General features: G+C 43.3%; 1 long non-coding RNA gene across 3 annotated transcripts in view; it reads right to left on the reverse strand.

The window, feature by feature from the left end:
* LOC116789972 overlaps positions 1–25,156 on the reverse strand; it is a 42,186-nt gene that overhangs the window by 14,751 nt on the left and 2,279 nt on the right. For 2 of the 3 annotated variants that reach the window (XR_004358207.1, XR_004358206.1), the window contains exons 4-6: positions 16,195–16,360; positions 11,553–11,655; positions 9,585–9,712 (exon numbers count right to left, since the gene is read on the reverse strand). This is a non-coding gene — a long non-coding RNA (uncharacterized LOC116789972). Of the gene's footprint in view, positions 1–9,584; positions 9,713–11,552; positions 11,656–16,194; positions 16,361–17,607; positions 17,972–25,156 lie in introns of those variants that run through there. The other variant, XR_004358208.1, reaches the window with a different exon arrangement.

The following is a 25,156-nucleotide window of genomic DNA, read 5'->3' on the forward strand; positions in this document are numbered from 1 at the left end:
AGGGGATGGAATTATCCAGAGGCAGCATTTTTACATTTGGCTCTAACAAACCAGGCTAACTTCAGCACATGTGCAGTCCTTAGAAATAAAGCAAATCAGACATTTCTTTTGACTTAGTAATTCCTTTCCAACTAATTTACTTAAATATTGCTGGGTATTTTTCCCTCATTAAAATTTGCAGTAAGGGAGTACCTGAAATTTCTAGCAAGCCTAGAAGCACCTAACAATCCTGTCTGCAAATGCACATTACATACACCAACTACCACATCATTACCATTTGACATTTTTACAATATGCCAGCTTCCCTTCTAAAAACAATTCACTATTAATAGCAATTTTATGTAACTAGCAGCATGCCAGGGATTTCTCGCAGATCCCATCCCTGAAGAATCCCCAGATTCAGCAAGGCAATCAAATCTCATATGCAAAGTCTCCCAGTGATTACTCTCTTCCATTCACCTCTTCAGGGCTCTGGAGTTTGCTTGTGCTCTGTGGAGCCATCCAGCCCTCCTGGTGAACTGCAGGATGCAGAGCACACTAAGGGCTCCACTCCAGACCAAGTAAGACATTTTTAAGCCTATCTTACCTGTAAGTGCATGTGTTGCTTCAGTAATCAATGGCATCACCCAAAATATAGTCAATCAAGTTGTTAAACACCTCTCTGAACAGCTGATGACATAAACTGGGAAAATGCTCTGGCACAGCTTAGGAGCTGCTCTAGAAAAACTCACAAGTAATGTACTTTGGCACTGAAAACGTATCAGTCAGGAACAGTGTAAACAAGAAGAGCAGAAGCAGCTACAGTGGCACCGCTTTTCAAAACACACTTAATGGCTGTTGGGAGACAAGGCTAAGCCTTGTTTTAGGTTTAAAAGTGAACTTGGGAAGGAAGCCAGCTGACCAGGGACCTAGATGTGTCACAGAGGTTATGTGAGAAGATGGCCCATCTAAAATCTTTCAGGGGATGGGCTTGTAGTCAAGATAAAGTTTTTTTAAAGGTTTGTTTTTCCTAAATCTTTGTTCCTGGATTTACACTGGATTTAAAGCAGTGTGTTAACTTCATTCCACCAGTAACAAACCCCAGCCAAGGAGAACACCATGTATCTAAAGGCAATTGGATCCACCAGATAGGAATGAATGGTTGCAGTGTTACAGAATGACCCCCTTGAAGGAGGTGAGGCCTGGGGCCAGTCCCACAGATACAACCAGGACACTGAGCACCTGCAGTAGCCTTTGAAGCCAATGGGAATTGCTGGTACTCAGCACCATCGAGGCTTGGTCTCCAGAGAGGAATTTGTGATTTATCATGAGCTCACTGATTACGGCTGGAGTCTGTCACAAAGACAGACCCTGGAAAGGAACTGAAGTTTTAAGCCCTCATGTACATGTGCATCCGTAGGCTTCCCTCTATAAGATGGTGGATGATCCCCAGCCACACATCTGAGAAGTTGGTATCTTGGTATACTCACAGTGTGACCAGCAGGGAAAACCTCTTCTGACAGCTGCAATTAAACTCAGGTCACACAGGAGGAGAGCATTGCTTTGGCAGGTCCAAGCCTTCCTGACAGCAGGCTGGGGGCTTGTGGCTGGAAGAACACAGGCCTGTTGAAAGGGATGCTAAATGTAATTGCCTTCAGGAGGTGATAAATGTCAGGAAAGCAGTACACAAAGCATTTCCAGACTTGAGTCAGAGAACCAAAGTGTGGAGCTCCTTAGTACAAGGCCTAACTCCCTTTCATATCCACATGCCTCAGAGGTGCTGTCAGGTAAAGAGCATGAGTCATGGGTACCTACAATATCCCTTCTCAGCAGTCATTATCCATCACTCTGCCCTTGCTCCTCTGCTAAACAGCCCTAGGGTCATGGAGAACTATTTCTTTCCCATTTTATCTGCACACACTTTCCAGAGATTGAATTCTAAAAAAGCAGAAAGGAAAACATAACCACTTTCAGCAGCCTGTCCCTGTGCCAGAAGTCCTCACTTCTTCACAAAAAGCATCATTGTGCACCTGCCATTACTGCTTCCATTCAGAGCCATCTCTGCTGAGGTGACTATTCCAGAGGCAGGAGGAATCCTTTGGAAACAGGCCCTGGTTGCCCTTCTATTTTCCCTGCAGTCTGGGGACTCCGTCACTTCTGATTACTGGGTAGGAACGGCTGATAATGACATACCACAGGTTTCTTAACAAAGTAAGACAGTCTTGCCTTTTGGAAGTCTCTCCCTGTGCTCCTTTGATCCAAAGAGACTTTCCTACTAATAGCATGGGGTAGATCTTCAGTGACTGTAAATGGGCAGTGCTCTGTAGAATTTCTTGGATTGTCAGTTATTTATACCATTCAAAGATCCTCCATACCATTCAAACCACTGCTCTGCACATTATGCATGCTCTTCCCTGACAAGGTTAGGTATCGTGACTGAGGGAACAAAATCAACAGAGGCTGATATGGTTTTAAACTGGGCAACTTGGCTTCCAAGTTGTAAAAAAATATTGGTGTAAAAAGTGTGTGATTGGTGTAAAAAGTGTTTGGGCACTTGGTTCTCAAGTAAATAGCCTAAAAAACCCTAAGGACTTTGCTGATCTGAAATCGTTAGTGCTTGGCATTCAACAAGCTCTTCAGAAGGCACCTGACAAACAAATTACTTCATCAAGATTTGGGGAGAGTCATGGGAATGTTTTTCAAGTAGTTATTGAAACAGAGGTGCTCCCAATTTTCCTAGGAAATATGTCAAAATTAATCAAATAACTCCAGGAGCAGCAGAACACTGCATCCAGGTTCCTTATTCATCTGTGTCCAAAGACTGGATTCTTCTTTGGTACAAAGAAGGCACAAGCCATGACTGACGTTTCTTTGTACCCAAGACTGTCATGACATCTCTTTCCCCACTGCTGTTCTCCACAGCCTCTCCTCTCCTGGGCCTATCTGCATTTTCTTCCCCACCTCCATGTGTATAATTCAACTGAATTTGGTCAAAAAGACATTTCCAACCACTTGTCAAATTTGGATTACACTAGTCAGGACTTCCAAAGTTACACTGGAGGAAGGGCACACCAGAGGCCAGATTTTAGTGGCATGCTGAAAACTCCCCAAAATGTTCAGCACCTGCACTGATGGAAGCCTGAAGAAGAGCTTCATTACACCTCCACAGTACCAGGTGCTCTGGAGTGGGACTACACAGAAAGGAGCAGAGTCCTGGCAAATCTGTGCCCTAGAGACTGCCTGAGCCCCAAACCAGTACTCCAGAGCAGGTGGATACTCCAGAGGCAGCTACTCCAAGGAATAAACACCCTCTTCAAATGGAGGCCCACCTCTCACTGCAGCAATGGGCTAAAAGCAAGGCACAGGGAACTTTCATATGGACAAAAGCAGGAATGGCATTCCCACCCTTTCTTTTAATGCCAGTATGCAAACCAGCTACCTATGAGAAGACTAGATCTTATCCAACAGGCCACTTATTTCCTCCTGACAGCCAAGCTTCCCCCATACGGCCAGCACAGTCAATGAGATTTCAATGTGGGCAAGCAGGAGGCCAGACACAAGTCTAGAAGTAAGGTGGTTTATTTCTTACTGAGCAGCTTGATAGCAGAAGTGCCATGGTCATTCTTTCTAATTTCAGGGACCTTTTAAATAAAGTTCCACTCCAGAAGTCAAGCATGAAAGGAGAGGAATGAAAACTCTTTGATAGATAAGATATTACTAGAGACTGTCAGAAGCTTGCTAGGAGAATGAAGTAACACTCTGGATACTGTCATTGAAAACAATAATGAAAGAGTACACCATTTTCTTAACTGAAGTACTATCAAATCTATGTTACTGCTATACAACATATTTTTCGTCCAAAGGTGCCAATTTCAAGCTATGACTATTGATCTCTATCCAACACTCAAAATTAACTGCACTACTAAGGAAAAGTGGCACGAAATCGTTTGAGAACATCAAACAGTAAAAAGCCAATGGGGTCAAATCAAGGTCAGAATTTGATGAGTAGGGTGTCAGAAATTTAATCCATTTTGTCTAAGATAATGTATAGAGCCAGTATTGGGGCTTTTTTTTTTTTTTGCCTGTCTTTTCTGTAATTTTTTTTAAGCTAGCTTCTCTCAAAAATATCACAAAAGCAGACCTCAACTTTTTTTATTAACTTTTTTCCATGACTGGAGAGAGAAAAGATTAAATGGACTGCAACACAGATGGCAATTATGCCTCTGTTTATTTCCTAATGAGTCACAAGATTATTTTTTGCCTTCTGCCACATCATTTCAGAATACAAGAAAATCTTATCTTGAAGGAGACTCGAGGAGACAAAATAACACTTTTTAAAGTCCCAGTCCAGCAAGAGACTTAAAAAAAACCCACCCCCACCCCCAAACTTTAACCACATTTAAGTCCCATTCACTTAAATTCAGAAATGATGGGTAAATCTGTTGCACCAACTGGTGAATGTGGTGGGTATCAAATTCATTAGTGGTCTTAGGACAAAATATTCAACAACTCTCATAGTGACATGCTGCATTTACAAATCACCCTCTGGAGAAAATTAAGCCCTAAACTGCGGACAGAAAAGGCTTCCCCTTTGCCCTCCCCAGAGCTGGGCATGCCCCTGCCCTCTGACTGCCTCCCATATTCCCAAGATATTCCCCAGGCTCAGTCTCTTGACTGAAATCCCTTCCAGACTGAAGCCCAGCCCCAGAAAGGCCACATTGAAGGCAGCACAGCTGCGAGCACACTGACCCAGCGCTGCCTGGCCTCTCAAACCTGGCTGGGGCCACTTGCTTTTAAAACCCAGACTGAGTAACCAATTCTGTAGTGGCAACACTGTCTGCTTCTCATATCACACTCTTGTAATTAGCATGCTCTTGAAAGGAAGTAGAAGATATGTATTCGTCAGTCCAAACCTTTGTCTCTCACCGCCTCAAAAAAATGCCTTAACCACAGTGTTTTGGATAGGGGACTCCCCTCTAAACCTGCTGAAATCATGCAACAAAAATTCAGGCTTTGATGCAAAGAGGGCTGAATCTTCAGCCCAGTGATTAGGACACATGGCTGAAAGAGAATCCCTTATCTGAGCACTTTTCACATGTTTTAGGCAGTAACTGGGGGTGGATAATATGAATTTGGATCTTGTCAGGAAGAGTCTGAGTGTGACCTCCCACCTCCTACCAGCATACACAATATGCAAAGGAGGATCCATTTTAAAGGGAGAGCAAGACATACGCTCCTTTCTGGAACAACACTACCTCCGTGCTGGAACACACTAGCTTTCTGCAGTAGTAGATGAAGATATCTCTCCTCAGGAGGGGGCTTGGTACTTCAGAAACACCCATGTCCTCAGGACATTTCTGTTTCCTGGCTCTAGGGGTTCCCCCTCAGTGTCTTGGGATTCCTGCCAGCTTTGGGGAGCCTCGGGATTGTCTATCCCAAGGAAGTTCAAAGACACACACAACTGGTGTGGCAAAGATAGGGCACAGTTAGGTTGAATAATTTGTTACCTAAAACTGCTTCTGACAGATGGCAAAGCTGTTCTGGAACACTGTGAACATAACAGATTTTGGGACAGGGTGCTGAAGAGAACTGATTTTAGTGAAAAGCTGGATTTTTATCAAAATGACCTTTTCCACTCCAAATGCCTGCTTTGCATAGAAAATTGCAAAGAAAATTCCAAAATTTGATAAGTAACAGAACATCCCAGTGACTTAACTGGAGTTACGGTTTGGATGTCATTATCCTTCATGGACCAATAGCTGCAACTGGACTCCATGTCCAACATGCATCATTGCCAAATATTCCCACGGTGTATCACAACAGCACATGACAACAGAAAACCATCATTCACATTAAAAAACTCCAGAGTATACGGAAGAGAATGGACCATTTGCCCGGAAGACTTGCAAGTTCCTTAATCTGACATGGAAACCAGTTGCTTCTATCTCGCTTTCCCCCACCTCCTCTCAAAAAAACTGTAGTTTTCCTTAAGAAATAAAATACTCATCATCCATTCTAATTAGCAAGGCATTTTCAGGCTGTATTCCTAAAGAAATGGGGCTCAGTTGTTGGCACTGCTGTCCATTTATCTGTCCAACGGTCAGTTCTGTGTCCCTTCCCTTCCTGTCTCTTCAACACCTTCAGAAACTACCTGACAGACAGGGAAGGGGGAAGGAGCTGTGAGTGCTGGGTGGGAAGAGTAGATATAAAAATCCTTAGTTTTGTTTTGATATTTTGCAACCACAGTACAGATCTACGCGACAGATCAGCAAGTCTCTGAGGTTTGAGAGGAAACCCTGCCAAAAGATGGTATTTCTTTCCCTTTAAAAAAAAAAAAAAAAGGTGAAACAGTTTATTGCTAGGTGTTGTATCGCATCTGAAACTTTCAGTTTCAGTGCTTGTGTGACGTCTACAGCAAGTGGAGAAGGATCTTACTAAAACCTTCCAGGATGAAAACCCTCACGCTAGCTGGTCTAGAGATTCTCTAGCAAATACAAAAGTGGGATTAGAGGGTGCTGCTATTTTGACGCAAATAAACAGAAAGATTAATTAAAAGAAAAAACAACCTCTTGAACAAAGCCAGGTGGACATCAGCAAAAAAAACAAGTTTAGTTTGAGATGGTGAAATGCTACAACATAGCTTATTGAGATAAATCCATTAAAAATCCAAGCACTTCTCAAGGCAAGTATTAAAGTATATATTTGTCTTATGATTATGGAGAAACTTTTTTTAAAGTAAGAACCTGATTTTCTAATTCAGAGTGAAAACCAGACTCACTGGCTTCTATTTGATACTTAGCTTTCTGCATATCCGGCTTTTAAATTAAGATCTTACTGAATTTTTTTAGTGTCTACTTAATCTCTTGGCTTACTTTAGACTGCTCTTCTAAAAAGTTTCACCTAAGTGAGATGAAAATCATTGACTTCTGATACTTTACTGCATAGCTAGGAAAAAGAATCATGGGTCATGAGGAGACACTTGAATTAAATTATACATGTCTGTCTGTCTAAGAGAAGGCTTTCCATTTGTTTTGGAATTGACTTTGAATAGATATTTCTTTTTTTCCCAATTCCTGGTAATTGTCCTGTTTTCTGTATACATATTCCACAGAAGAGGCAAAGGTTACCAGTGTAGTAATATTGCCTCTGTACGATGCTGTATGTTTTTAATTAGGCTCACTCCCACAATGATTTCCATATCTAGTCACTTGCTCTTCTTACTTCTTGATAAGTGATGGCCTTATCAGGAAGTCGGGGGCGAGTCTGTTACTGCTCTGAGTAAACAGCCTAAAGGTCATTTTAGATGTTGGCTTTGACACTTGGTTCAGTAGCCACCCACCAAAGCTGTCACCAGTAAGTTACCCTCATGGAAAAATGGTCTTTCAGTGGGTCCTGTTGTCTCTTCAACAGAAGAACCCACCAGTGGGCACTTAATGATGAAATGAGGAAAATTCAATTAAATTCCCCTCAGAGGAAAATTCAATTAAATTCCCCTCAGAGATTCCTGACAGAGGCATTTGGTCTGAGGTCAGGATCCAAGTGCTGGACGTCTGCCCTGAGGTCTGCTAAGGTTAGGGGAAGTCCTTGAGTTAATGGAGTCTCTTGAGTCCCAGCATGTCCCCGTGGGTGCCACAGTTCTCCTGGCCAGTGCTCAAGGACCTTTTAAATGAGGCTTTCCCCAGCAGAAATGACAGCAGCAGGAGATATCCCAGCTAGATGCACACAACTGGCGATGTGCACTGGAATGTGAAGGTTAAAACCCATGGCTAGCATTGCACCCCATTTCAGTTGTTACACACACCCCACTGCCCTCCAACCCAGACTTCTGCAAGTATTGTTTCTCTCCTGCTCCCACTAGATTCAGGAGTAGATGGCACAGTTTTGCTGAAATAGCTGCATCCACTGCTGGGTGTGTTGCCAGCACACACCAGCATTGTGCCTCCATCAGTAGAAGGTTGTTACAACCACTATGTGCCTGGCCACCTTCTCCCACACACCTCTTCAGCATGAAAGCAGGAAGAACCCAGCAGACAGGGCTAGAGATACCATCATCCTGCAAGAGGAGAAGAATTGCGTGACTAGATTTAAGATCCAGAGCAAAGACCAGAGCACCTACAGGGCTGACACAGCAATATGCCTTGTACTGACAGCTCTGCAGGCTGATCTGTGCATATCCCATGAGGGACACCACCACCCAAGGCAGAATCCAAAGTTCATTACACAATGACCATTAAAGTCCCTTAAGGAAACTTCCCACAAAAAAGTCATTTTCTTTCCAAAATTAGGTACTTCAGGCTTCTAGGCTCTCATCCTAGGCACCTGAAGATAAAGTATTTAAAAGATACGGAACAGACGACTCTCACTGAAGTCACATGTAAAAAGTTACTGTGGTTTCAGGCCCCCAGGATGCTACTCTGGTACTCCCTGGTGCTTCAGCTCTCTCCCCTTGCACCAGCAACCAACAACTTAGTGGCAAGGCATCTCAGACACTCCCTTCTCCCCAGGCTGAACACAAGACCTCCAGTAACTGAGGCACAGTGTCAAATCATTCACCCTTCTGGAACACATGGTCTGTGTCCACTTTACAAAAGTGGAAAAGGCACAGCTCAACCTCCTTGTCCAGCTAGAGATAGGTCTGAGTCTCTCCTAAAAAAAAAGGGATATACCCAAGAGAGGGGACAGGCTGTGCTGATACATTATCTCCACTTTTCTTTTAAGACAGGTTCATGGCAGCACATGTGTTGTTAAATTTCTACACAAAAAAGCAGAACCCTGAAGAACAGCTAAGAGAAGACAGCAAATATATGTGTATTCTTCAAAGATGTTGCTGTCTTTTCAGAGCCAGACACATCCAGGCTACTGCATCCACCAGCCCCTTTCTTCAAGGGACACAGAATAGCTACCAGAACACACTGTTCTTCTGTCCTTCTTTTTCACATGCTTTGTGGAATCCACCTGTAACCATTGTGACCTCTGGCACTGCCCTCACAACCAGCACAGGCTGTTCTGCTGCCCTTACAGATGGAATTTCTAGTTTTTAGAAGTGGTTCCTCGCACAAGTCATTTCAAGTGGCATTATCATGCAGGTGCTAATAGATAAAAGCTACTGAGGGCACATCTCATCGGTCTTTTTCCCTCCCTTCACTCCACAATAAACAGAGCTCAAGACTTCAGAGACCTCCTCAAAGCAGCCAAGCCCAGCTTCCACAGAGCCCTATATGGGATTGTATAGGTACAGTCAGAGCTGTTTTCTCCAGACATGGGGCTCCATTTTCCAGTACATAATTTTCACTTTGCGCTAAATAGACAACAGTGTGTGAAAACTCCCTTTTTTTGGGTTTGACATTATCGTACAGACAAGAAAACCATCTGCAGTTTTCAGCTTCAGCTTTTGCTCAAAGTTGGGATCTTTCTGCTACTTTTCCCAATACATTTTCCAGCCCAGACACTAATTCAGTCTACGCCCTGCTCCAGCTGCTCTCCCACTCTGTGAGCAATGTCTGCTTTCTAGCATGATGCAGGAGTCACTAAGCAGCTCCTGAGCAGAGTGCTTATAATCCCAGGATGCCATATCACAAAGCGGGATCCTTGAATCCAGTACTTACCTGAAAAGGGCAGGAGCGTGCCTGCTGCACTGCCCAGCACTGCTCACTCATGAAGGTTAGAACGGCACAGGTGGAGCTTCACTGCAGTCCAATATCACAACCTGTCATATCTTCCCAGTTAGAGAAATCTGGGTAAAGAAAACACAAGCTGTATTTAAGCAATAATACCTTCTGGAAATGTCTAGCAACAACAAGTGCTCTGAGGAAGGAGCTGTGCCTCTGACCCTTACCTTCATCTGTCAACAGCTCTCAGGCTGAGTTAGAAGTCATAAGTGCTATTCTCAATAGTAAAATAGAAAATTTTTTTAATGTACCTTTTAACATGCTTCAAAGTTAAACAAGTCTTGCATGTTACCATGGATATAATTTCATGTTTATAAGACTGGTGCTTCCTGGCAGCTAAATGCCGGCATGAGAACAAATAGCAGAGCAGGATTTTGTTTGGCATTTTGCTCTGTTTAGGATAACAGCTAACTACTTTTTCTATTAACAAGCCTTTGATTTTACTCAAGTTTCTCTAGGAACAGAGTTCATCTCATTGGCATTAAACACATTACAATCAATCCTCTGGTGTGTGTGAGCAGAGCCCTGAACTCTGTGGCACGACTCATGAGAATCAGGTTCATAGGGTCAAGCCCAAGTATGTTTACATATCTGCCATGGCTGATATCAGACAGGATACAGTGCATGAAAACACCCTTCACCTCTGCCCAAGGAAGAGTCCACTAGAACTCGAGCTAGAACTTTTATTCAGAATAAAAACATGACCGATTCTGGCTAAAATAAGGCACTGAAGTTAGGTTTTTATTTGAGGAGAGGAGCAGTTTTGTTCCACAGGGTCCCAGAAAGAATCTCTAAAACAAAATTGTTAAATTCATATCAACTTGAAATCAGCTGCATTCATGCAGAAAGGGTAATGGAGCAAGGATAAAATCCAGACTGGCAGAAAGGTGTTACCAGCTCAGAACACCAAGTCTAAATACCTCCTTCACATCCACACCTAATTACTTGCACCCACATCTATTTCAAAGCCTGTGCATGTATCTCTAGCCCTACTGAATGACTTATGCAGCAGAAGTCACCTGCTCTTCAGTGCGACATTTCATCCCTCAGTGAGTAAGTCCAGGAATAACTTTTGCCTGCTGGTTGGTAACATGTAGGATTGTATCAACTCAGCTGATATTGCTAGGAGACCTGAAAATAAGATGTAACTGCACAGACAAATCTGGGGATTACACCACACCATGTCCCAGTCACTCAGCCAGAGTGTTTACCTGTGTCTGTGTGTTGCTGTCATGAAAAATTCTGTACCTATTTCAGTGTCAGAGATACGTATCAATCAAACCCGACTTCAGCTTTTGAAGTGGGTGGAGAGCAACACCCCCCCCACTCCTGTGCTGAAGTCTGCAACAAAACTGCATTTTACTCACAAACATATCTGTGTTCTGACTTTTTAAAAAAATAATCTCATTGGACAGACACCACCAGCAAGTTTCTCCACTCTGTGGAGTGTCTTCACAGCCCTCCCACATAGTGAAAATGACTCAGACAAAACTACTAAATTTAGGGCATTGGTATTCTATGTGTTACGCTGGTGTTCATACAAGTAATGCCTTAAACAGTAAATTTCTGAATTAAGCATTCAGGCATCTTTTCTGTGCTGCATCTGCCACTGAAGCAGAACAGCGATGAAGGTGGGCTGAGGAGGGGGTTATTTGGATCATGATTTGGGTTGTGTTTTGGCTAGAGCTGTATGTGAATTTGAACGGAGGTTTGCATGCACTTTTAGAACTGTCTATTGACCCCATATCGTGATGTTTGATCTCAAGTGATGAGATCATGCAAGATAAGTTGCCCTTGGGAGATTCCCTTCGTCTCAGGCAAGAGACGGCAGGCTTTGACTCACAAATGGAGATGATTTCTCTTGGGATGACTAGATCAATTCCCACTTCTCAGCATCCAACTCACCCATCCCTCTGACGTTCCCCTCCTGCAAGGATGGCTCATGAAGCAGCTGCTGAACTGCTGGTTGCAAATCCATGGAGTCAATTAAATCAGTACTTCTGCAATTCTGTATAAAAGTACATAGCATTACTGTAAGTTTTTAATTTGCAAATCAGCCCCTGCTTCACAAGCAACAACCATACCTGTAGCAAGGGCAAGGTACTCTGGAAGAAAGTAGTGATGGCCAAGCAAAGGCAAGAAGTTCTGTGGCTATCACCCACAAGTCAGGGCTTTGCAGAGAGATCGGCCACGTGGTCACCACCCTGAAAAAGGGTCAGCAAGACCCTGGGCATAAGAGAAGCAGAAGATGCAATGAGTAGGGTGAGAAGAGGAAGGGGAGAAAGAAGAGTGCTGAAGGACCTTGGTTGAGGCAATTCTTTCCTCTCTGATTGATTTGTTGGTGATTTTAGGCAATGTGAGACTGAAATCAGGCCAGAGCCTGGTCAAGAGGCCATGTTCTTCTTCAGGCTGACCATACCACCTGCTGAAGCCAGTAAGAGTTTTGTGTGGGTATCTCAGGCAAGGACACAGAAGCAATGACTCACCCATTAATGAACTTTGATTCTTTATCTGTTTGCCAGATGCCTCCAGAAAGGCACGGTTTTCTTAAATATTTTTGGTTTTTGAAACTGCTGAATAATCTTTACAAATACAGCTCATGATCTGCTACCCAATTAGAACCATGCAATTGCTAGGAGCAATCTGAGCTGTTTACATGGCACATTTCTATCATATGCCCTTCCTTTGTTCCTCATCATTGGAGCACAACTCTTTAATAAAATCAGGCTTATGCAAAAACATTTTAACATTTTCAGATAAACTACTGTAGCCTCTAGGAATGCTTCTGCTAGTCTGATGTGCAGTATTTCAACCTGGGAAGTTGGGCATTCTTGTCTTAGGTTCTGCAGAGCAGGTAAAGAATAATTCTTTTCAGGAAAACACAAAAACTGTACTTGTATGAACACCTGCCCTGAGGAAAATTTCCATAGTACCTTGTCTTTCCCTGTCCTGACCCCACCTGAGAATCGGTGATCTTAAAAGACCCTAAAGTGCCCACTTAATAGAACGTTAAAAATCCATGCCTAGAGATGATTTGGAGGGATTATTTAATCTCCTCCCTTGCTATAAAGCAGAATAAATAATTTAGACCATCTCTGAAAAACATTTGCCACACTTGTTCTTGCAAAAATTCAGTCAAGAATATTCCACTTTCTCCCTAAGTTATCTGTGCCATGGTTTTACTACTCATGCAATTAGAACATTTGAGCTGTGTCTCCTCACCTTATCAGCTCATCAACATATTTGTCCAACCAGACAACTCTGACTGGGTCAAATTACCGGCAGATGAACCTTAGGATTAAAGGGTGGGCTCAGCTCAGCACACACTGTGTCTCACCTAAAAAATCCACTGCGCAGGCTCGAAGGGCAAAGACCCTTCCCAAATCTTCGTTCGCGAAGACTGGCCATACACATCACTCAGATTTTGACTGGCAACCAGTCAGAGAACATAACGAAGGATGATGCTGAAAGCCAAGATCAAGATTAAATGAATATCTGTCTAATATCTACTGCATACTAGTTGCCCTATAAACTGAGAAATTACGTTAGTTAAACATTAACTACTCTTGGTAATTTTAATGTTTTAAAATAATTTTACAATCCAGGTCTGTACAAACTGACAGTCTGTCCAGGAATCCAAACCTCTTTCTTACGTGGATTCATATTTCCAATTTCATTAACCATTCTTTCTTTAGAATACTTAAAGGGGGCTTGTAAAAAAAAAAACCAAAAAAAAAAAAAAAACAGAGACAAATTTTTTAGCAGGGTCTGTAGGATAGGACAGGGTGATGTTTTTAAACTAAAAGAAGTCAGAATTAGAGTAGATGTAAGGAAGCCGTTTTTTACAATGAGGGCAGTGAAACACTGGCACGGGCTCCCCAAGGTGGTGGATACCCCATCCCTGGACACAGTCAAGGTAAGGATGGACAGGGTCCTGAGCAGCCTTTTCTAGTTGAAGATGTCCCTGCTCACTGCAGGGGTGGGTTGGACTAGGTGGCCTTTACAGGTCCCTTTCAAACCAAACCAGCCTGCGATTCTGTGCACAGGTAAGTCCTCCTCGCTAAAGCTCAGCTAAAATAGCTCCCCAGTAACTTTCACCCTGTGAAACAGAGTTGCCTCAACATATTCCAAGATGGTGATACATTGATTTTTTTTTTTGCCATGTTGCCTTTACGTGCAATATCCACATGAAGTGTCCATTGCCACTGACATTTGGCTAAAAAGTGCTTCCAAGAGTCAATCAAAAGCATCTTTCCACTCGTCCCAGGCAGGTGGCTTAAATTAAACCCACTTGTCAAATAGGGTCTGCTCTTTCTCTCTTTCTAACTCCACCCAGCCAAGTCTGTCCTTCATCAGTCCACAACTTCAGGAGAAGCATGGATAATGCTGCTCATCTCTCCTGTCCTTACAGAGTGAGCTGTATGAATGCTTCAATCCTGTGACTGATCCCAGCAAATTTCTAACATGCCTATTAAGAATTTAATTTGAGTCTATGCTACAATGTCAGGTTCTCTTCTCATGTTTGTATTGACATTGCCCTCTTAACCTTCCAAAGGTGCTACTGTAGTATTCGCTCCTTTAAACTGGTAACTTCTACCTTTCAAACTGAGCATAAAAGCCCTTTTCTCCCTAGGCTGGTGTGTGGTGCACTATGGTGGAGCCCTGTTTCTTCATCATCTAAGAGAAATTCACACCCCTGCCTTCATAAATCTGACATTAGCAAGTGCCAAACACGTTATTTCCTTTTGATTAAAAAATGAAGTGGTTTGCTATTCCTGAATTCAAACACTTCATTTCAATGAGTTGAACCAAAGCAAAATATTTTGGTTTGACCCAGTTTGACATCAGTTTGTCTCATCTGTCCAGAGTGAGACTCTCTGTCCCTTTTTCCCCGTAATCCAGCACTACAGTAGGTAAGAAGGGAGACTACAATACACCCTTGGTTAGATAATGCAGAGGTTGCTGTAAGAAATAACCAAGATACAATGCTACCTGTCCCAAAAATACCAGAGCAGTTCACACACATGGCTCAGACTCAACATTAAGTAACCCACAGTAACACAACAAACTGTTTTGAAATGGATCAAACTGACTCAAAGCAAAATATTTCAGTTATACCTTCCTGGTGAGTCCTTCTTAAATTTCAACTTCACAGAATTTTTGCATAAAAGTCACTTCAACACCAAGTATTTCTTAACATAATATAATTAGCAACTGTAGAAATAGATCAGTCATCATGACTTGCTGCACAAGAAGATCAGAATACTGATTCATACATACTTTATATACATTGAATTGCTTCATAAACCCAGTACTTTTACATCTTCTTCATAACATGACAGTTCAAAAGGAGGTCTTTGCACTCCAATGGTTGGCACATGATGGGAAGTGATGCTAATCATGAGAACAACCAGAAAATTCTTTTGAACCAATTAGATGGCACCAGTCACAATGACATTAGTCATCCACTCCTCGATCTGAGGACAAGGAACCAAAATTGTCATTCATCTACTCCTGAACTGCAAAAAGACATGAGGGAAGTGTACTATTTCCCATTCTTATTTTAATGATCGTTACACAGAGTGACACAAGCTGCTTTTTTCTGTTCCCATTCTAGGAGAATGGTGGTTACCCTCTGTGCAGGTTTCAAGAGAGACTTTGATCTCATTTAAGTGCTTCGTGCTCCCTCTGTCCTTGCTTGGTCAACACGACCAAGAAAAAACAGGACCATAAAATTCTACACAGGAAGAGGACACACAACCTGATGCCATTAGTCTCTGCAGTTTATAAGGGCAAGATGAGTGAGATGTGACTGCTGCTTAGCAATGACAGTGACAGAAGAAAGAGTTGTCATATATGGTGCCATGGCTCTGCACACCAGTGAAAATAATAAGAAAAGCATAAGAAGTGGTAACCGTGTGGAAAAGCGCACACACAAGGAAAATCTCCCAAAAAGTTGATGGTGGAGCATCAGGAGGGTTCAAAGTGGAGGACTGGAAGAACAGACCCAGGAATACCACCACAATAGAGAGGCAGACTGCCCTGGAGTAGCCAGGTTAACAAACCACATGCCAAAGACTTCACACTGCTGAGATCAATGAGATATGTACCACTGATCTCAGTGAGCTGAGAGGTGGGGGAAGTCCAGGAGGAACTGGTAGGCAGGAGATGCTGACCAGACCCTATGTCCCCACATCACAGAGATGCTGGTGTAGCAATCTATCACTTTGACCTCAGAGCAGAGCAGACGACCAAACCCCCTGGTGAGCACAGAGACCTCTGTGTGTGATGTTCCAATGTGAGAGACACGCTTGAACACGCTTCCTCTATAAACACTGAGAAGCCTCCCCAGGATTTCTCATAGTTATGAAGTAATTCAGATTATCTCCATAAGTAGTCTTGGATTTGAATGCCAACACAATAAGTAAAGCATGCCTGAGCTAGAAAAATCAGATAATCTAAGACCATATTTATATATGTATAAAAAGAAGATAAAGAGGGACAACAGGAATAGCAACTGTGTCCTGCAGTTGTTGCTAGGCCTCACCTTTCTATAGCCAGCTGCATTGAATCCAGATTCATTCTCTTCAAGAGATGGTATCCAAAACTCCCCGATTTGTCTTTCACACTGTCCAGGAGGAATAACTTGATCACAGTGAAATAAAACTCACAGCAGCCCTCCTTCTCCCAGAGAAAGAGAGATCTTCCAGAAACTGTAAAGATACCATTTTAATTATGTTCCAGCGCTCATTTAAAACAAATGCCTGTTGGCACCATGCTTAACATCATAAAAGGTCTCTAACTCTGAGGTAGCCCCTGCTTTGCCTGGTATGAGTGAAGCAACACTAACCTAAGTGCTGACGTGTCCCAAAGGAAGGGGTACAAACCTTCAGTCCAGTACACTTTTATCTTCTCCAACCTCTGACTGACCTGGATATGCTGCTGGCATGAGGAAACCAGGAGTGAGGTTTCTGATAGATGAACTCTACTAGCAGTCCTTAAGATGCTACTAGCATCTTAAGCATAGATGAACTAGCATAGATGAACTCTACTAGCAGCCCTCTACTAGCGCTTAAGATACAGTGGCAGAGCACTGGAACAGGCTGCCCAGGGAGGAGGTGCAGTCTCCCTCTGGAGATATTCCAAAGCCACCTGGATGTGTTGCTGTGTCACCTGCGCTGGGTGACCCTGCCTTGGCAGGGTGGTTGGACTGGATGATCTCCAGAGGCCCCTTCCAACCCTAATGATTCTGCGATTCCGTGTTACGTCCAACCCAGCTGTCTATGTACATCCTGCCAGAAGTCACAGCTGCCCCTGCAGATTCAGCAAAAGGGAGCCTCTCTGTGTCTCATCATGCAGGAGATGCTCACTGAAGACATGGTAAAGAGGAGCTCTGGGCATATGGAGAATGCTCAAGCATCTGCAGCACATCGATCTCTCTGTGGGCAACAGATGCCTTTGCAGACATGCAGCACTCCGGGCTCTTTTTATGCACCTAAATACTGCGAATTGGAAATTAAACTCACACTTCCTTGGCTCTGAGCAAGAAAAGCATGCCCCTTTAGCCTAGAGCTAATGCCTAGGCTTGGCTCTCTCCACCACCAGCAGAGACAGACAGTGCTGCTGGGTGATTCACTCTCATACATGAATCACTCTGGCTACCTTCAGTGATGAGGGAGAAACAGAGAGCACCCATACACATTTACTAGAGTCCTGGCCTTCAGGCAGCTCAAGGAGGATAAGATGTATCCTACCTGAATGGCCTTTTCTTCTGAATGTGTATAATGGTCAAGGCAAACAAAAAAGGAGCTCAGACCGTTGCTTCTTGTCACAATAACCTATAAAACTATCATGAAAGCAGTAATCCAAACCCACTAATATCAATGACAATAAAACAGAAGGTAATTCCCTTAGAAGTCACCAGCTGTTCCACACGAGACCCAAGTGTGCCACAGCCTACCTGTGTGCTGATGCGTATCACACATCTGTCCAACAGAAAGGCCACTGCCAATTCACATGCTGCCTATGTTTTCAGTCAGAGAAGAAAAGAAACTATTCACCCAACAGCTTGGAAATCAGGTCACGAGATTCCTTGTGCATGATCCTGGTATCCTGCACTAAACTTTCTGTCCAGACAAACACCTGTAACCCCATGCTTTCAACACAGCTTTGATTTATATCCTTGGTTTGGCTTCTGCAGTACTTTTAACCCTTCCGCAGAGGGTCTGCTTGGGCCCAAGCTGCACAGCTGGGGAAGTGGCAGGGAAGAGCAAGGCCCTGGCAGTGGGAAAGCAGCTAGACTCTCCTGTTGGTTTCAAAGCTTTTGCGGGGGCACACCAGGCAGGGCAGGCTGCCAGGCTTCTCTCAGCAATAGCTGCATTGCCAGGAAGCAAAAATGACCCAAGGGATCCACTACATCACACAGAGGGACGAGATTTGCACACACACAGACCTTGTGCTCCAGTGGTCCTGGCTGCCTGTTCTGCAGTGGGGGTTCTGCCATGCCCATGAGAGGGCAGTTCAAGATCCATTGGAGCAGGCCCAGGGACTGGATCAAGGTCCGTTGGCTCTGAAACACTCAGCTGTTTGGTGTCACACAGCCCTTTATCTCCTGAGGGGAATGCATTTACATTCTGAACATATTCAGCAGGTATCTCGATGAAATACAACACAGTCAGGCTCTGAAAAGATTCCTTGTAGGTGTGAAGACTGTGAGTGGCACACATCATTCTTCATTTAACGCTTCGTTGATCATGACTCGTGGATTGTTATCCCTCTGAAATATCCTACCCATTCTTTTCACATGGGAATGTTGACCAGAGTAACTGAGATGTCTTTACACATAGATTTGGCACAGAGTCTGTCTGCAATGGCAGTGAGATACCGACCTGGCTGGGCTTGTACCTACCCTGTGGCTAAGGCAGGAGAGCAAATGTCTACAGCGTCTATGTCAGCTACATCTGGAAAGAAAAAGGGTTTCTGTTTGAGTCAACGCACAGTGTCAGGCAGCCAGGCACTGACTGCTCCACTGGGCTCCCCAAGCTTAGGACAACATCCCTCACCAACCAGCTTTTAAAAGATCAGTCACATCCAAGCACATGCCACCAGCTGAAACATGCCTATCAAGCAACATGAACTGAATCCTCTGAAAGCACTACTTACAGCAGTTTGTCCTGTACTGCTCCTTAAAAGATTCTTTTTCCAACGCTTATAAATTAACCAGGCTGTCTAGAGCAAGTGCTGCATTTGCTGCAGGCAAACCACAAACCAAGAGCAGCAGGAGCACACAGTCCCTTCTCTGCAAGTATTTAATAAATAATAAAAATCAGTCTATGAAAGATGGGAGAAGACTATCAAGTGTACTCAACATTCGTGACTTACACCCACCACAAATGTGTGCCAACACATCCATTGACTTCCTTTTCACTTGGTCTACATCTGACCTTGCCATGTTCATTCCAATAATAGAACAGCTTCAAGCTCAAAGTCATCTTTCAAATAACGTTTTTCAACTGATAATATGCTCCCACACTTAAATGAACCAAACTTTTAACTGCTCTTTAACCTATTTTCTTCATACAGGTAAAATGCCAGGATAGTATGGAAAATAAACCAGTATATATTTAACAAAAACATGTATTTTAGTAATTGGCAGCATGTGTCAGCATCAGCAAATCACAGAGTTCAGGCAATGCAATGTAATGCATGTTTTCATTCCATGTTATTGGTTTCTTAATTTCACAAATAGGGGATTTTTGACTGCATTTAAAGGGGAAATCAGCAAATCAAATTTTCTGTAGAGGCATAAAATAACTCAAGTTATCACAGAAACAAATTTAAGCAAACTGGCGCCACAAATCAAGTAATTAGGCAGAAAGAAGAATTAAATCTCAAAAATTATTGATTTATGATACTATGTCATGTTTGGGACATAAATATTTATTATCTTGCAGCTCCTGTTCCTTCAACACTTGGATTAATTTTATTCATGCCTTTCTAATAAAGGGCAACTCAGCTAAGTCCAAGTAGTGAACAGTAAGACAATACTCTGTTAAGTTTGCTCTCTCCTGAGAAGTAGAGAGCACATTTTATGTCAAATTATTCCATTTACAGGGAACGCTGTAATACTGGGTACACAGAGCCCCACCATGGATTACAGGGTTAGACTCCTGTGTATACCCTGGAGCTGTCTAATAAATTTAAATTAAACTGCCATAGACAGGGGCAGTCCTTTTAGTCTTGCCCTAGAGTACAGCAAGAAATGTATTGTGCTATGTATTTGCCTTATTAGTGAGTTCTTCCTGCCAAGAAGCAAGTGTCCCTAAATACCAGAAGCAGAGAACTTCAAGGGTTTAAATCCTTATGCTCTTTCAGCTGGACATCAGCAATGACCATTTCTTCAACAATTCACAGTGCAAAGGGTTGTCGTTTTCCCTGCAGGACTCTAATCTGATAAGGAGCCAAGAGTCAAGCCAAATCTCAGCAAAAAGAGAAAGAAAAAATATTATGTCTTCCTCTTTTTTTCCCCCCTTGCTCACAGAACATGACCAAACTGGCCTTTAGTAGAAGTTCAGCTCACAGAAGTCATTCATGAAAGCCCATTGGTGGAGAGTGCATTTCCTTCTCCTTTAAGGTTGAAAAGGAAACTTTCTGTGAGTTTACTGTAATGGAGTGTTTGTCTGTATCAGAAACAGCCTGACCTCTCCAGCCACAAGATGAAATACCAGCAGCCCACTCTGTCACTAGTTCACTATTAGGAAATTACATGGGAGGAAAGACACAACACAAAATTCACAGGGAGAAAAAAAGAAAGAGAAAAAAAGGCATCAGTAGTGGTGGGAGTGAATGAACAAGCTTAATAATGAAGCCAGCAAAAAGGAAAATACCCTCTGGCCGATTGATAATAAAAGGTTACTTGAGGCAAAGGGTCAGATCCTGAGCAGTGTAAAGTGGCCCAGCTTCTCCAGCCTCAGCAAAGAGACAGTGATTTACAGCAGCTGCAAAAAGCCCCAGGGGATAGAAAAACCCAGCTATAAAAATGGAACTGCAGGCCCATATTTTGCAAAGCTTCCACTCACTTTTAGCACCAGACTGAGGTACAGAGGTGACTCTGAGGGTTTGTTTCTGTGGGGGAGTTCCTGTGAAGTAAGCTGAAGTGTGAATTTACACTGCATCTACTGCTGGGTCTTTAAGTAGGCTGTAAATTCATACCCTAGCCTATTTTACAGGGATTTCCCCAAGTAGATAAGCCCTAAATTTGCCTCCTAATCATGGAGGCAGACAAAATAAATAGACGTTTTCAACCCACACAGGAATCTCTCTATTGCCTGTAGGGGCAAGCGGGTACTGGACAGTATATTATATATTGTATTACAGTCCTGCAAGTGCATAGTGCCCTTCTTTCCACCACTGACCCCCAGAGCCCCCTCCACTCATCTCTCTCAACATCCCTCTACTTCAAGAAATATCTTTGAAAACCCCGGCCCTCATGTCAGTCTTCCACACCCTGGCCTCTGGTTTTTCCCTTCCCCATTCCAATTCCACATCTGGAGGTCTGTGTTCTCCCCTGACCCTCAGGGGGAGCAGTAAAGCTGTCCTGGTGCAGAGGTGTCTCCTCCTACCAGTTCCTTACCTCTGAACCAACCTAACCATGTCCTGTCCATGGCTCACCCATTCCCAGAAGCACTGGATCCCTGGGTTAATGGGTGTCCCTTGAAACCTCCATCAGAGTTATAAGGTTAACTCTCTGCCAACAAATGCCAAGAAGCTGGGCAAGATTACTCACACTTTCTTGGCAGAAAGATGCTTTTACAGGCAGCCGAACAGGAAGCCAGAGGCCTTCGGCAGAGCCAGAGGAAGCAGCTGGCATGGTCACAGCTTCACCAGGGTCCTCAGGCAGGGGGTTTGGGCTTCAGCAGACTAGGGTGAGCAGCTTGAACCACACCAGGTCCAGGTTCTTTCCCTGGGAGCCGCAGTGAGGCTGTAATGGAGCAGAGCATTTACGCCTTGGCTAATCTGGGACCTTGCACCGCTTGAACAGCTCCTGTGCTGGCCCAGGCACTCGCTGCCCAGAGCCAACCAGTCCTACCTGTGGTCATCCCACTCTAACACAGTGACAGCACTGGGTCCTCAAGGATCCTTTTCAAGAAGTCAGTTTAGTAATATCCTCTGTCACCTGACGCAAACATCAGGGTTCTCAAAAGCAGCTTGGAACGCTCTCCTTCAGTGAACTCCCTGATTTTGCAAAGCGTGAAAGAGAAAGTCAGTTAACACTTAGAGCCCTAAGATCAATGAGGGAAGCAAAAAAGGCATAAAACATCTTTTGATTTCAGCAGAAGGAACCAGCCACAGTGAACAGTCATCATATACACTACAACATTCCACACCATCCTTATCTGCAGGAGCAGATAACAGCAGCCTGGGGAACAGGAACCACATTCTAACAGATACGAGACTGAAAAAGCTCTCTGAGAGACAGGTCACAGAGCAGTGATCCTTCCAGCATTTGCCTAAGTTTAATCTTTGATGCATATGAAGATTCTGCACCACAAGCATCTCTGAGCACAGAAAGAGCTCAGCACCCTTTAACAGCTAAAATCTGCGCTGCAGACCATTTCCTCTATTCTGTTATCTCAAGCTCTCTTTGTGACCCTTTTTTTTGTACTATCTGCAAACATTTGTGCAATTGAGTTGTACCAGCAGTTGCATTTAAAGAAAGCCAGTGTCTGAGCTTCACAGAACAGTCTTTAAAGAAACTGAAGTTAATATGAGTTCAGGAGCATTTATCTTGGAAGTATCTGGTCTTTCATCCAAACAGAAAGCACCAACAACACAGTAAGAGCACCCAAATCCCACCAAGCCAACACCATGACTCATGATAGCTCACAGAACACTGTTTCACAACAATCCACAGAGCTAAAAAAGTAACAGAAATATTGAAAGGTACATAAATACCAGGGAACAGCAATTGCATCATCATGATGCAAGCAGAAGAGAAGGTTAGATACTCTGGGAAAATTCTTCTGTGTGATTTATTTACTTGGCTGAAAAACTTCCTCATTCCTTTTCATCTTGCTCTGTTCAGCAAGAATACCATATATTTGAATATGGAATACCATATGGTATCTTCCATATACTGTCCAGCAATTGCTTCCAGCTCCAGAACAAGACACTCAGACTGGGCCAGTCATGTTAGAAAACTGAATGCAGAAAGGGAGGTTGTGTTTTACATCCTGAAATGTGAAAATCTGAGGTTTTGGAGATGATTCCGGATGTTAACTTGATCTTATATCACTGACTTCAGTGACATGGCCCTATCATCAGTGATTCCAAAGCCACAGCAGCAGGATGCTGACCTGCTTCCCCACAGGCTCCACATGCAGTGTGTCCACCACGACCAGACTCAATCTCATGCACAGCCAAAGTGACACAGTGTTAGTGCCATGTGGAGGTGGACAGAGAGCCACTCTTAAGTCCCAGTGCACACTGCAGTGGCTGCTCCAGCTGCCTCCTAATTGCTCTACTCAAAGGCTGTGTGAGAAAGTGAAAAAACCCCCTGTGTGATCATGTCATGAAACCTTGCCTCACTGCACACAAGCAAAACAAGGTTGAGCTTCCACTGCAAGGACACCCTTGGTGCAGACACTTTGCTGTTTTTGAACACCTGGTGATCTGAATATTTGTTATCCACTGTTAATGTTATTAGTATCTCCACACATCTATGCCCTGCATTTTGGATGCTCTATACCACTTAAGAAGTGCGGGTACTTGAAAAAAAGGAAGGCCCCACACACCCAGTTTACCTCAGCCCACAGCCTTGGGCAACCCATGCAGAATCTGAGACAGGCAAGAAGTTTCCAGAGTATGGGGAGAAAACGGTGGAGATAACAACAGAGTAGTGTGAAAAAGAAGTCAGACAATGGGGGTCACTGCATGAAGGGGGCTCTGAAATAAACCTGTTACCTACCGATATTTCTGTCTGCTGAACAAGAAGATGACACAGGGTGTGAAGGAAGGAATGCTGTGTTTTCACAGGGCTAAGTTGAAATAGGTCCCTGTCTTAGGTCTCAAACCTATTTACAGCAATATTTTGTCCCCTCATATGATATATCACTGGAGATAAAGCATCTATATAAATGTATAAACTTTTGAAATAACATTTTATGGTTTTAATTTGCAGAGTATGATTTCTTTCATTCGTAGCTTCCCCAGGCTATAGATTTCCTGTCTGTCATCTCCCTCTTGGTGTTACAACTCCAGAGCCAAGCCACTCTAAGTCCTTACTGAGCCCACCACTTACAGGGTAACAGGGATAACCACCAGCGTATTCCCTAAGCAGAGCATCCCAGAGAATTCACTCAACAAAACACATCCAGCAAAGCAAAGGAACAAGGCTTTTCATGTTAATTTAACAACCTACTATCCCCTGAAATCACTGGCAATACTAATCTATTTATCTTGCCAGTAAACAAATGTACATGAATTTCCCATGCAATAACACACTGATTAAAACTTAGAACATGTGCCCAGGCAGGGCATATTTCTCAAATAAAAATAAGACCTTAATAACCCTTAAAGGAAATTCCACATAAACACACAGTATCCAAAACCCAGGAGCACGGAAGAATTCAGTCTGACTTTCAGTCAAAATCCAGTGATTCCTTTTATATTGCTTCAGTTGCAATGTCTTCAGAAGAATAGAGAACTGTCCTTTGAGACCTAACCAGTAAAAGGAACATGGCTCTCCTTCTTCCACTGTCACGTAGTAGGGAGGCCTTTATGCCCTGCTAAATGTAAAATATTTTAGAAAAGCAAAACCAGGAAACAAACTGGGATTTGGTCAAGAGTTCATGCTGGCTGAATCACTGTGGTGTGGAAACCACCAGCTCTAAAGATGGAAAGTCCAGAGCCATTCATTACCTCAAGGAAAGAAAAACAAAAAAAAGGGGAAAAAAGAGGCATTAAAGATCCATTTGGCTTCCTGGTAAGCTCTCCCAACATTGGAAACACAGGAGAGGTTACCTTTTTCTTCCTCATCTCTCTCTGAGCACAGCCGGCAATTTGATCTGCATCACAGTTTTTCTTATTGGGTACAGTGAAAATTGTTTAAATGTCACTCCCTGACTCAACATGCAGAAATGCTTTAGGTCAGGGCACTGCTTCTTCCCTCCACATCCTGCACTTATTGCCCTTTGAGGCCTTTCCCCGGGAAAAAAACCCAAAATCTACATACTTTAGAGATTGAAGATAGCCAGTTTCTAAGTAAAGACTCGTTCAGACTTCTCTGGTTTGCCTTTTATTATCTGAGAGGTTCCAAGGAAATATTGCTCAGAAGCATATAAGGCCAAATGTTCTTAGACAAGGACATATAATAATGAGTGCATTTAGTGAGGCAACACAGCCATTTTGAAAGAGGCCCAGGAAATCCTAAAATTGTTAAAATGTATCTTCACAACTACTGACAAGATCTAGTAAAGATGTTTGTGTTGTGTTGGCGCATTTCATAAGCC

Source organism: Chiroxiphia lanceolata, chromosome 8 (assembly GCF_009829145.1).
Source record: "Chiroxiphia lanceolata isolate bChiLan1 chromosome 8, bChiLan1.pri, whole genome shotgun sequence".
NCBI classification, from domain to species: domain Eukaryota; kingdom Metazoa; phylum Chordata; class Aves; order Passeriformes; family Pipridae; genus Chiroxiphia; species Chiroxiphia lanceolata.